Source organism: Hyperolius riggenbachi, chromosome 4, assembly GCF_040937935.1.
Source record: "Hyperolius riggenbachi isolate aHypRig1 chromosome 4, aHypRig1.pri, whole genome shotgun sequence".
NCBI lineage: Eukaryota > Metazoa > Chordata > Amphibia > Anura > Hyperoliidae > Hyperolius > Hyperolius riggenbachi.
Window position 1 is genome coordinate 42036266 of NC_090649.1, and position 12818 is coordinate 42049083.

General features: G+C 48.4%; 7 non-coding genes across 7 annotated transcripts; 4 read left to right on the forward strand and 3 right to left on the reverse strand.

Annotated features, from left to right (window-relative positions):
- Window positions 1–7186: 7186 nt before the first annotated feature.
- On the reverse strand, window positions 7187–7257 carry TRNAG-GCC (transfer RNA glycine (anticodon GCC)). The gene has a single exon. It is a non-coding gene; the product is annotated as a tRNA-Gly (tRNA).
- A 134-nt stretch (window positions 7258–7391) lies between these two features.
- TRNAK-CUU (transfer RNA lysine (anticodon CUU)) lies at window positions 7392–7464 on the forward strand. The gene has a single exon. It is a non-coding gene; the product is annotated as a tRNA-Lys (tRNA).
- Window positions 7465–9012: 1548 nt separating this feature from the next.
- On the forward strand, window positions 9013–9085 carry TRNAK-CUU (transfer RNA lysine (anticodon CUU)). The gene has a single exon. It is a non-coding gene; the product is annotated as a tRNA-Lys (tRNA).
- Window positions 9086–10428: 1343 nt separating this feature from the next.
- On the reverse strand, window positions 10429–10499 carry TRNAG-GCC (transfer RNA glycine (anticodon GCC)). The gene has a single exon. It is a non-coding gene; the product is annotated as a tRNA-Gly (tRNA).
- Window positions 10500–10633: 134 nt separating this feature from the next.
- TRNAK-CUU (transfer RNA lysine (anticodon CUU)) lies at window positions 10634–10706 on the forward strand. The gene has a single exon. It is a non-coding gene; the product is annotated as a tRNA-Lys (tRNA).
- A 1343-nt stretch (window positions 10707–12049) lies between these two features.
- TRNAG-GCC (transfer RNA glycine (anticodon GCC)) lies at window positions 12050–12120 on the reverse strand. Its single transcript has one exon. It is a non-coding gene; the product is annotated as a tRNA-Gly (tRNA).
- Window positions 12121–12254: 134 nt separating this feature from the next.
- Window positions 12255–12327, forward strand: TRNAK-CUU (transfer RNA lysine (anticodon CUU)). Its single transcript has one exon. It is a non-coding gene; the product is annotated as a tRNA-Lys (tRNA).
- The last annotated feature ends 491 nt before the right edge of the window (window positions 12328–12818 follow it).

Genomic DNA, 12818 nt, shown 5'->3' on the forward strand with positions numbered 1-12818 from the left:
AAATCCATCAGAAAAACGATCGGAAATCAGATCGGACCTGCCGGAAATCATCTGTTCGACCCATCTATCTGACAGGCATTGGTATGGTGTGTATTAGGCTTTGCACTCCAAAGGTGCTCACATAGCAGTATGAGGAGGGCACTCTGCACTAGTGTTGGGCGAACATCTAGATGTTCGGGTTCGGGCCGAACAGGCCGAACATGGCCGCGATGTTCGGGTGTTCGACCCGAACTCCGAACATAATGGAAGTCAATGGGGACCCGAACTTTTGTGGTTTGTAAAGCCTCCTTACATGCTACATACCCCAAATTTACAGGGTATGTGCACCTTGGGAGTGGGTACAAGAGGAAAAAAAAAATTTAGCAAAAAGAGCTTATAGTTTTTGAGAAAATCGATTTTAAAGTTTCAAAGGGAAAACTGTCTTTTAAATGCGGGAAATGTCTGTTTTCTTTGCACAGGTAACATGCTTTTTGTCGGCATGCAGTCATAAATGTAATACATATAAGAGGTTCCAGGAAAAGGGACCGGTAATGCTAATCCAGCAGCAGCACACGTGATGGAACAGGAGGAGGGTGGCGCAGGAGGAGAAGGCCACGCTTTGAGACACAACAACCCAGGCCTTGCATGAGGACAAGAAGCGTGCGGATAGCATGCTTTGTACCACCATGCAGTCATAAATGTAATAAAGATAAGTGGTTCAATAAACAGGGACCACGCGGCAACGCTAACCCAGCAGCAGCACACGTGATGGAACAGGAGGAGGCGCAGGAGGAGAAGGCCACGCTTTGTGAGACACAACAACCCAGGCCTTGCATGAGGATAAAAAGCGTGCGGATAGCATGCTTTGTACCGCCATGTAGTCATAAATGTAATAAAGATAAGAGGTTCAATAAACAGGGACCACGCGGCAACGCTAACCCAGCAGCAGCAGCAGCAGCAGCACACGTGATGGAACAGGAGGAGGCGCAGGAGGAGAAGGCCACGCTTTGTGAGACACAACAACCCAGGCCTTGCATGAGGACAAAAAGCGTGCGGATAGCATGCTTTGTACCGCCATGTAGTCATAAATGTAATAAAGATAAGAGGTTCAATAAACAGGGACCACGCGGCAACGCTAACCCAGCAGCAGCAGCAGCAGCAGCACACGTGATGGAACAGGCTGAGGCGCAGGAGGAGAAGGCCACGCTTTGTGAGACACAACAACCCAGGCCTTGCATGAGGACAAAAAGCGTGCGGATAGCATGCTTTGTACCGCCATGTAGTCATAAATGTAATAAAGATAAGAGGTTCAATAAACAGGGACCACGCGGCAACGCTAACCCAGCAGCAGCAGCAGCAGCAGCACACGTGATGGAACAGGAGGAGGCGCAGGAGGAGAAGGCCACGCTTTGTGAGACACAACAACCCAGGCCTTGCATGAGGACAAAAAGCGTGCGGATAGCATGCTTTGTACCGCCATGTAGTCATAAATGTAATAAAGATAAGAGGTTCCATAAACAGGGACCGGCAACGGTAACCCAGCAGCAGCAGCAGCAGCAGCAGCACACGTGATGGAACAGGAGGAGGCGCAGGAGGAGAAGGCCACGCTTTGTGAGACACAACAACCCAGGCCTTGCATGAGGACAAAAAGCGTGCGGATATAGCAGCAATGCTTTTTGCCGCCATGCAGTCATAAATGTAATACAGATGAGAGGTTCAATAAACAGGGACCGGAAACGCTAAACCATCCCAGATGTTCATCGGTCATGTTACTTGGTTGGGGTCCAGGAGTGTTGCGTAGTCGTTTCCAATCCAGGATTGATTCATTTTAATTTGAGTCAGACGGTCTGCATTTTCTGTGGAGAGGCGGATACGCCGATCTGTGATGATGCCTCCGGCAGCACTGAAACAGCGTTCCGACATAACGCTGGCTGCCGGGCAAGCCAGCACCTCTATTGCGTACATTGCCAGTTTGTGCCAGGTGTCTAGCTTCATGCCCGGTTTCAGGTCCAGCGGTGCCAGCCACAAATCCGTCTGTTCCTTTATTCCCCTCCAAATTTCCTCCCCTGTGTGCTGCTTATCCCCAAGGCAGATCAGCTTCAGCAACGCTTGCTGACGCATGCCAACAGCTGTGCTGCACTGCTTCCACGATCCTACTGCTGCTGGTGCTGGGTTAGCATTTCCGGATGAGGTACAGCTTTGAGATGCGTTGGAGGAGAAGGAGTCAGAGAGGTAGGTGCTGCTGTTGTTATCCAGCTGTTTGCGGCGTGGGCAACACCCGCGCCGTAGCAGGTGAGGAATCGCTGCCAGGCTCCACAAGGTTCACCCAGTGCGCGGTAAGGGAGATGTATCGACCCTGGCCGAACGCACTCGTCCAGGTGTCAGTGGTGAGGTGAACCTTGCAGGCAACGGCATTCTTCAAGCTTCGGGTTATTTAGCTGACCACGTGCTCATGCAACTCAGGCACTGCAGAGCGCGCAAAGTGGTAGCGGCTGGGAACCACGTAACGTGGGATGGCCACTGACATCATGCCCTTGAAGCTGTTTGTCTCCACCACTCGATATGGCAGCATTTCGCAGGCCAGAAGCTTGGCTATGCTGGCTGGCTGTTACTGCCACGGCCCGGGGGTCATTTGCTGGCAATTTCCTCTTGTGCTCAAACATCTCAGAGACAGACAACTCAACCGTAGCGCTGCACACCGAAGGGCTGTTGGTTGTTGTGTTTGATGAACACTGGGAGACCTCAAGAGCACTAGTCCGGAAAGTGACAGTGTCAGCATCGTCTGATGTTTGTGAATGTTGTGAACCACGCAATGGCTGGGCTACTGCTGCTGCTGAGGCGGGTCTGGTGGTGAGTCTGGTGAACCCAAGGGAGGCAGTGTTGCTGGTGGTACCCTGTCCTGCCGCGTTTGCCCACAGAGTGGGATGTTTGGATAGAATGTGGCGGCTCATGCTGGTGGTGGAGAGGTTGTTAATACTTTTCCCCCTGCTCAGGCGGGTCTTGCACACCTTGCAAATCGCCATGGTAACATCCTCAGTGCAGTCTTCAAAGAAAGCCCAGACTTTAACTGGCTGAGGACTCGGACCTCGTGCGTGATGTGCTGGTGCTGCTTAACCCACTGCTGGACGCTTGAGAGGTCATCCAAGTAATTATCTGGTCCTGTTCTTTTGGATCTGTGAGGGTTGTTGTCCTGGACAACATGGGCAGTATTGAGTGGGTTTTCTTGGGTGCTCCCCTGTGGCCTGTACGTGAACCGTCAGGGGAAACACCTCTTCCCTTGCCCCTCCCTCTTTCACCGGATTTCTTCCTCATTTCACTTATCCTTAAAGTACACGCTGACTGGCAGCAGTACAGTGGCAGTACAGAAATGCTATACAGTGGTGGGTGAGCGGTGTACCACTATTGTCAGCAGTGACACAGAGCACAATGCTATACAGTGGCGGGTGAGCGGTGTACTACTGTTCCCAGCAGACACAGAGTGGAAGTAAACACAGTGCTATATAGTGTGGCTGAGCCGTGTACACAGAGTGGCATTAAACACAATGCTATATAGTCTGCTATATAGTCACCCCGAACAGGGTGATGTTCTGCAGAACCCGAACAGTGGCAAACACTGTTCGCCCAACACTACTGGGAGGGAACGCAGATTTTAGTACCTAAACACACGATACAACATGTTTTCCGGGGTCGGACTCTGAGGCACATACAGATGGTCCCGATCATCATCCTCATCATACAACTCTTCTCCTGAGTCTGACCCACCCACCACCTCTGCCACCCCAACATCCCCAGACACAGACCCCTCATCGTCCTCAACATTAACTTGGGATGCTGGCCTGAGCCAGACCTCCTCCTCCACATCAGGCCCCATCATCTCCTCAATGGCAGCCCTCATTAATCGCTCTGGCGACGGACTGATGGACACAACGTTCTCCTCCGGGGAGGGCTGCTGCTGACCACTGGCTGCTGGGGTGGATGTTATAGCTTGCGTGGGGCGTTGGCTGTTGCTGTTGTTGGGAGTGCTGCTCACAGCGGAGGTCTCTGGGGAACTCATGTTGAGCTCATATAGTGGTTGACGGTGAGTGGAGTATTACTGATCCCAGCAATATACACACTGACTGGCAGAGTACGCAATGCTATATAGTGTGGCTGAGCGGTGTACACAGAGTGGCAGTAAACACAATGCTATATAGTCTGGCTGAGCGAGCGGTGTACTACTGTTCCCAGCAGAATCAGAGTGGCAGTAAACAATGGTATATAGTCTGGCTGAGCGGTGTACACAGAGTGTCAGTAAACAATGGTATATAGTCTGGCTGAGCGAGCGGTGTACTACTGTTCCCAGCAGAATCAGAGTGGCAGTAAACAATGGTATATAGTCTGGCTGAGCGGTGTACACAGAGTGTCAGTAAACAATGGTATATAGTCTGGCTGAGCGGTGTACACACAATGCTATATAGTCTGCTATATAGTGTCAGTAAACAATGGTATATAGTCTGGCTGAGCGAGCGGTGTACTACTGTTCCCAGCAGAATCAGAGTGGCAGTAAACAATGGTATATAGTCTGGCTGAGCGGTGTACACAGAGTGTCAGTAAACAATGGTATATAGTCTGGCTGAGCGGTGTACACAGAGTGTCAGTAAACAATGGTATATAGTCTGGCTGAGCGGTGTACACAGAGTGTCAGTAAACAATGGTATATAGTCTGGCTGAGCGGTGTACACAGAGTGGCAGTAAACACAATGCTATATACTCTGGCTGAGCGAGCGGTGTACTACTGTTCCCAGCAGAATCAGAGTGGCAGTAAACAATGGTATATAGTCTGGCTGAGCGGTGTACACAGAGTGTCAGTAAACAATGGTATATAGTCTGGCTGAGCGAGCGGTGTACTACTGTTCCCAGCAGAATCAGAGTGGCAGTAAACAATGGTATATAGTCTGGCTGAGCGGTGTACACAGAGTGTCAGTAAACAATGGTATATAGTCTGGCTGAGCGGTGTACACACAATGCTATATAGTCTGCTATATAGTGTCAGTAAACAATGGTATATAGTCTGGCTGAGCGAGCGGTGTACTACTGTTCCCAGCAGAATCAGAGTGGCAGTAAACAATGGTATATAGTCTGGCTGAGCGGTGTACACAGAGTGTCAGTAAACAATGGTATATAGTCTGGCTGAGCGGTGTACACAGAGTGTCAGTAAACAATGGTATATAGTCTGGCTGAGCGGTGTACACAGAGTGTCAGTAAACAATGGTATATAGTCTGGCTGAGCGGTGTACACAGAGTGGCAGTAAACACAATGCTATATACTCTGGCTGAGCGAGCGGTGTACTACTGTTCCCAGCAGACACAGAACAGTAAACAGAATGCTATATAGTGTGGCTGAGCGAGCGGTGTACCACTATTCCCAGCAGACACAGAACAGTAAACAGAATGCTATATAGTGTGGCTGAGCGAGCGGTGTACCACTATTCCCAGCAGACACAGAACAGTAAACAGAATGCTATATAGTGTGGCTGAGCGAGCGGTGTACCACTATTCCCAGCAGACACAGAACAGTGAACAGAATGCTATATAGTGTGGCTGAGCGAGCGGTGTACCACTATTCCCAGCAGACACAGAACAGTGAACAGAATGCTATATAGTGTGGCTGAGCGAGCGGTGTACCACTATTCCCAGCAGACACAGAACAGTGAACAGAATGCTATATAGTGTGGATGAGCGAGCGGTGTACCACTATTCCCAGCAGACACAGAACAGTAAACAGAATGCTATATAGTGTGGCTGAGCGAGCGGTGTACCACTATTCCCAGCAGACACAGAACAGTGAACAGAATGCTATATAGTGTGGCTGAGCGAGCGGTGTACCACTATTCCCAGCAGACACAGAGTGGCAGTAAACAGAATGCTATATAGTGTGGCTGAGCGAGGTACACAGAGTGGCAGTAAACAGAATGCTATATAGTGTGGCTGAGCAAGCGGTGTACTACTATTCCCAGCAGACACAGAGTGGCAGTAAACAGAATGCTATATAGTGTGGCTGAGCGAGGTACACAGAGTGGCAGTAAACAGAATGCTATATAGTGTGGCTGAGCAAGCGGTGTACTACTGTTCCCAGCAGTGACACAATGACAGGGGGACCCTGGCTAGCGTGGCTGGAGCGCGAACTACCCTGCCTGCCTACCCAAAGCTAAACCCACAGACAAATGGCGGAGATATGACGTGGTTCGGGTATTTATTTACCCGAACCACGTGACAGTTCGGCCAATCAGAGCGCGTTCGGGTCCGAACCACGTGACCCGTTCGGCCAATCACAGCGCTAGCCGAACGTTCAGGGAACGTTCGGCCATGCGCTCTTAGTTCGGCCATATGGCCGAACGGTTTGGCCGAGCACCGTCAGGTGTTCGGCCGAACTCGAACATCACCCGAACAGGGTGATGTTCTGCAGAACCCGAACAGTGGCGAACACTGTTCGCCCAACACTACTCTGCACACGGCCTGAGATTTAGCTGAGAGGATTGAAAAAAAGGAAGTTGCTCTTTCCCTTAACTTGTTTTTAGATGAGGTACTTCCCAACAAAAGTTACAAACCAAAAAGCCTTTCAGTCCCGGCAAGCAAAAAAAGTGGTTGCTTTCATTTGACTTAAGTTTGTTACTACTTTTTTTTCTGTACTTTTAGTATGTTTTCTTAATTGCTAGGTGCTGGGAAAGCAAGTTGTAGGTAAGCTGACACAACATCTCAACATCTACTGTGAGAAAACTCAGGACAAAAGTAGAATGAATGAGGGCCTAGAGAGAACGCTCCAAATTTGAGCAAGGCCCTGAGTAGAGTGCAAAGACAACAAGGCAAAAAGTTGTAAAACAACACCAGATGAGCAGATGCTGCTGACTTGGCATTTCCGAGGCTTTTCTAGACAGTTAAAAAGAAGCCTAATAGGTGAGTACTGGAGAGGGAGAGATGCTGCACGTCACTGGCACTGCTAGAAGACATGCAAGGCCTTTGGGCACGCAAGTGTCCCAAGGCTGCTTTAACTTGTGTGTCTTAGAGTCATGTTTGCTGGGTACTAGGGTCCCTCTTCTCGACTGTCAGCCAGCACTGTGGCCAAGTGCCACGGTGACTCTTGCAAATGTCCTTAAATGGCTTCTGGCCTGCAGAGATGTCTTAAGCTTGAGAAGTGCAAAGTGTGGAGGTGTGCCAAAATCCTAGCATTTGCATTGGCCGGGAATCGAACCCGGACCTCCCGCATGGCAGGCGAGAATTCTACCACTGAACCACCAATGCCTTGCCCTGTTACTTGGTGCTGAAAAACGTGGCCAGCCAAATCAGGCCATACAAGATTGCCTTCTTCTGTGCGGATGGCAAAGGTGAGGCTGGCGCCATTTTGCAATTTTTGACATTTCATCTCAAGCAAGCAAGCCCGGCTAGCTCAGTCGGTAGAGCATGAGACTCTTAATCTCAGGGTCGTGGGTTCGAGCCCCACGTTGGGCGATCAAAGCTTCTCCTTTTACTTTCTACTAGGCAGAGCTCCTCCAAAACGATTACAAACCATCACCAGGCCATCACTTCCTCTTTCACATGCCACTCCCCACTCCCTTTGCTAACAAACGAAAATGTCATCTCAGCTTTCCCCTTCACTTTTACTCACACAAACTCTTTTAACAACTTTTCAGCAAAAGTGCTTCACCACCCCAAGAAAGAGAAAAACACTCCTTCTTACAATCTTACTCATCTTTCCTATACTACTTTTCTTATCTGCTTTTCCCAGATTTCCGTTGGCTTTACTCCAGTCCTTTTGTCAAGGAGAGACTTACAATCAATCACTTGACAAGGAACAACCACCTGAAAGATACTCATTCTCGTATGCCTGGTGCACACCATGCAATTCCCCATCAGATAGATGGGCCGATAGATCCTTTCCGACAGACACGATCGGATTTCCGTTCGGATTTCCGATCACTACTATGCAAATCCATCAGAAAAACGATCGGAAATCAGATCGGACCTGAGGGAAATCATCTGTTCGACCCATCTATCTGACAGGCATTGGTATGGTGTGTATTAGGCTTTGCACTCCAAAGGTGCTCACATAGCAGTATGAGGAGGGCACTCTGCACACGGCCTGAGATTTAGCTGAGAGGATTGAAAAAAAGGAAGTTGCTCTTTCCCTTAACTTGTTTTTAGATGAGGTACTTCCCAACAAAAGTTACAAACCAAAAAGCCTTTCAGTCCCGGCAAGCAAAAAAAGTGGTTGCTTTCATTTGACTTAAGTTTGTTACTACTTTTTTTTCTGTACTTTTAGTATGTTTTCTTAATTGCTAGGTGCTGGGAAAGCAAGTTGTAGGTAAGCTGACACAACATCTCAACATCTACTGTGAGAAAACTCAGGACAAAAGTAGAATGAATGAGGGCCTAGAGAGAACGCTCCAAATTTGAGCAAGGCCCTGAGTAGAGTGCAAAGACAACAAGGCAAAAAGTTGTAAAACAACACCAGATGAGCAGATGCTGCTGACTTGGCATTTCCGAGGCTTTTCTAGACAGTTAAAAAGAAGCCTAATAGGTGAGTACTGGAGAGGGAGAGATGCTGCACGTCACTGGCACTGCTAGAAGACATGCAAGGCCTTTGGGCACGCAAGTGTCCCAAGGCTGCTTTAACTTGTGTGTCTTAGAGTCATGTTTGCTGGGTACTAGGGTCCCTCTTCTCGACTGTCAGCCAGCACTGTGGCCAAGTGCCACGGTGACTCTTGCAAATGTCCTTAAATGGCTTCTGGCCTGCAGAGATGTCTTAAGCTTGAGAAGTGCAAAGTGTGGAGGTGTGCCAAAATCCTAGCATTTGCATTGGTCGGGAATCGAACCCGGGCCTCCCGCGTGGCAGGCGAGAATTCTACCACTGAACCACCAATGCCTTGCCCTGTTGCTCGGTGCTGAAAAATGTGGCCAGCCAAATCAGGCCATACAAGATTGCCTTCTTCTGTGCGGATGGCAAAGGTGAGGCTGGCGCCATTTTGCAATTTTTGACATTTCAGCTCAAGCAAGCAAGCCCGGCTAGCTCAGTCGGTAGAGCATGAGACTCTTAATCTCAGGGTCGTGGGTTCGAGCCCCACGTTGGGCGATCAAAGCTTCTCCTTTTACTTTCTACTAGGCAGAGCTCCTCCAAAACGATTACAAACCATCACCAGGCCATCACTTCCTCTTTCACATGCCACTCCCCACTCCCTTTGCTAACAAACGAAAATGTCATCTCAGCTTTCCCCTTCACTTTTACTCACACAACCTCTTTTAACAACTTTTCAGCAAAAGTGCTTCACCACCCCAAGAAAGAGAAAAACACTCCTTCTTACAATCTTACTCATCTTTCCTATACTACTTTTCTTATCTGCTTTTCCCAGATTTCCGTTGGCTTTACTCCAGTCCTTTTGTCAAGGAGAGACTTACAATCAATCACTTGACAAGGAACAACCACCTGAAAGATACTCATTCTCGTATGCCTGGTGCACACCATGCAATTCCCCATCAGATAGATGGGCCGATAGATCCTTTCCGACAGACACGATCGGATTTCCGTTCGGATTTCCGATCACTACTATGCAAATCCATCAGAAAAACGATCGGAAATCAGATCGGACCTGCCGGAAATCATCTGTTCGACCCATCTATCTGACAGGCATTGGTATGGTGTGTATTAGGCTTTGCACTCCAAAGGTGCTCACATAGCAGTATGAGGAGGGCACTCTGCACACGGCCTGAGATTTAGCTGAGAGGATTGAAAAAAAGGAAGTTGCTCTTTCCCTTAACTTGTTTTTAGATGAGGTACTTCCCAACAAAAGTTACAAACCAAAAAGCCTTTCAGTCCCGGCAAGCAAAAAAAGTGGTTGCTTTCATTTGACTTAAGTTTGTTACTACTTTTTTTTCTGTACTTTTAGTATGTTTTCTTAATTGCTAGGTGCTGGGAAAGCAAGTTGTAGGTAAGCTGACACAACATCTCAACATCTACTGTGAGAAAACTCAGGACAAAAGTAGAATGAATGAGGGCCTAGAGAGAACGCTCCAAATTTGAGCAAGGCCCTGAGTAGAGTGCAAAGACAACAAGGCAAAAAGTTGTAAAACAACACCAGATGAGCAGATGCTGCTGACTTGGCATTTCCGAGGCTTTTCTAGACAGTTAAAAAGAAGCCTAATAGGTGAGTACTGGAGAGGGAGAGATGCTGCACGTCACTGGCACTGCTAGAAGACATGCAAGGCCTTTGGGCACGCAAGTGTCCCAAGGCTGCTTTAACTTGTGTGTCTTAGAGTCATGTTTGCTGGGTACTAGGGTCCCTCTTCTCGACTGTCAGCCAGCACTGTGGCCAAGTGCCACGGTGACTCTTGCAAATGTCCTTAAATGGCTTCTGGCCTGCAGAGATGTCTTAAGCTTGAGAAGTGCAAAGTGTGGAGGTGTGCCAAAATCCTAGCATTTGCATTGGCCGGGAATCGAACCCGGGCCTCCCGCGTGGCAGGCGAGAATTCTACCACTGAACCACCAATGCCTTGCCCTGTTGCTCGGTGCTGAAAAACGTGGCCAGCCAAATCAGGCCATACAAGATTGCCTTCTTCTGTGCGGATGGCAAAGGTGAGGCTGGCGCCATTTTGCAATTTTTGACATTTCAGCTCAAGCAAGCAAGCCCGGCTAGCTCAGTCGGTAGAGCATGAGACTCTTAATCTCAGGGTCGTGGGTTCGAGCCCCACGTTGGGCGATCAAAGCTTCTCCTTTTACTTTCTACTAGGCAGAGCTCCTCCAAAACGATTACAAACCATCACCAGGCCATCACTTCCTCTTTCACATGCCACTCCCCACTCCCTTTGCTAACAAACGAAAATGTCATCTCAGCTTTCCCCTTCACTTTTACTCACACAACCTCTTTTAACAACTTTTCAGCAAAAGTGCTTCACCACCCCAAGAAAGAGAAAAACACTCCTTCTTACAATCTTACTCATCTTTCCTATACTACTTTTCTTATCTGCTTTTCCCAGATTTCCGTTGGCTTTACTCCAGTCCTTTTGTCAAGGAGAGACTTACAATCAATCACTTGACAAGGAACAACCACCTGAAAGATACTCATTCTCGTATGCCTGGTGCACACCATGCAATTCCCCATCAGATAGATGGGCCGATAGATCCTTTCCGACAGACACGATCGGATTTCCGTTCGGATTTCCGATCACTACTATGCAAATCCATCAGAAAAACGATCGGAAATCAGATCGGACCTGCCGGAAATCATCTGTTCGACCCATCTATCTGACAGGCATTGGTATGGTGTGTATTAGGCTTTGCACTCCAAAGGTGCTCACATAGCAGTATGAGGAGGGCACTCTGCACACGGCCTGAGATTTAGCTGAGAGGATTGAAAAAAAGGAAGTTGCTCTTTCCCTTAACTTGTTTTTAGATGAGGTACTTCCCAACAAAAGTTACAAACCAAAAAGCCTTTCAGTCCCGGCAAGCAAAAAAAGTGGTTGCTTTCATTTGACTTAAGTTTGTTACTACTTTTTTTTCTGTACTTTTAGTATGTTTTCTTAATTGCTAGGTGCTGGGAAAGCAAGTTGTAGGTAAGCTGACACAACATCTCAACATCTACTGTGAGAAAACTCAGGACAAAAGTAGAATGAATGAGGGCCTAGAGAGAACGCTCCAAATTTGAGCAAGGCCCTGAGTAGAGTGCAAAGACAACAAGGCAAAAAGTTGTAAAACAACACCAGATGAGCAGATGCTGCTGACTTGGCATTTCCGAGGCTTTTCTAGACAGTTAAAAAGAAGCCTAATAGGTGAGTACTGGAGAGGGAGAGATGCTGCACGTCACTGGCACTGCTAGAAGACATGCAAGGCCTTTGGGCACGCAAGTGTCCCAAGGCTGCTTTAACTTGTGTGTCTTAGAGTCATGTTTGCTGGGTACTAGGGTCCCTCTTCTCGACTGTCAGCCAGCACTGTGGCCAAGTGCCACGGTGACTCTTGCAAATGTCCTTAAATGGCTTCTGGCCTGCAGAGATGTCTTAAGCTTGAGAAGTGCAAAGTGTGGAGGTGTGCCAAAATCCTAGCATTTGCATTGGCCGGGAATCGAACCCGGGCCTCCCGCGTGGCAGGCGAGAATTCTACCACTGAACCACCAATGCCTTGCCATGTTGCTCGGTGCTGAAAAACGTGGCCAGCCAAATCAGGCCATACAAGATTGCCTTCTTCTGTGCGGATGGCAAAGGTGAGGCTGGCGCCATTTTGCAATTTTTGACATTTCAGCTCAAGCAAGCAAGCCCGGCTAGCTCAGTCGGTAGAGCATGAGACTCTTAATCTCAGGGTCGTGGGTTCGAGCCCCACGTTGGGCGATCAAAGCTTCTCCTTTTACTTTCTACTAGGCAGAGCTCCTCCAAAACGATTACAAACCATCACCAGGCCATCACTTCCTCTTTCACATGCCACTCCCCACTCCCTTTGCTAACAAACGAAAATGTCATCTCAGCTTTCCCCTTCACTTTTACTCACACAACCTCTTTTAACAACTTTTCAGCAAAAGTGCTTCACCACCCCAAGAAAGAGAAAAACACTCCTTCTTACAATCTTACTCATCTTTCCTATACTACTTTTCTTATCTGCTTTTCCCAGATTTCCGTTGGCTTTACTCCAGTCCTTTTGTCAAGGAGAGACTTACAATCAATCACTTGACAAGGAACAACCACCTGAAAGATACTCATTCTCGTATGCCTGGTGCACACCATGCAATTCCCCATCAGATAGATGGGCCGATAGATCCTTTCCGACAGACACGATCGGATTTCCGTTCGGATTTCCGATCACTACTATGCAAATCCATCAGAAA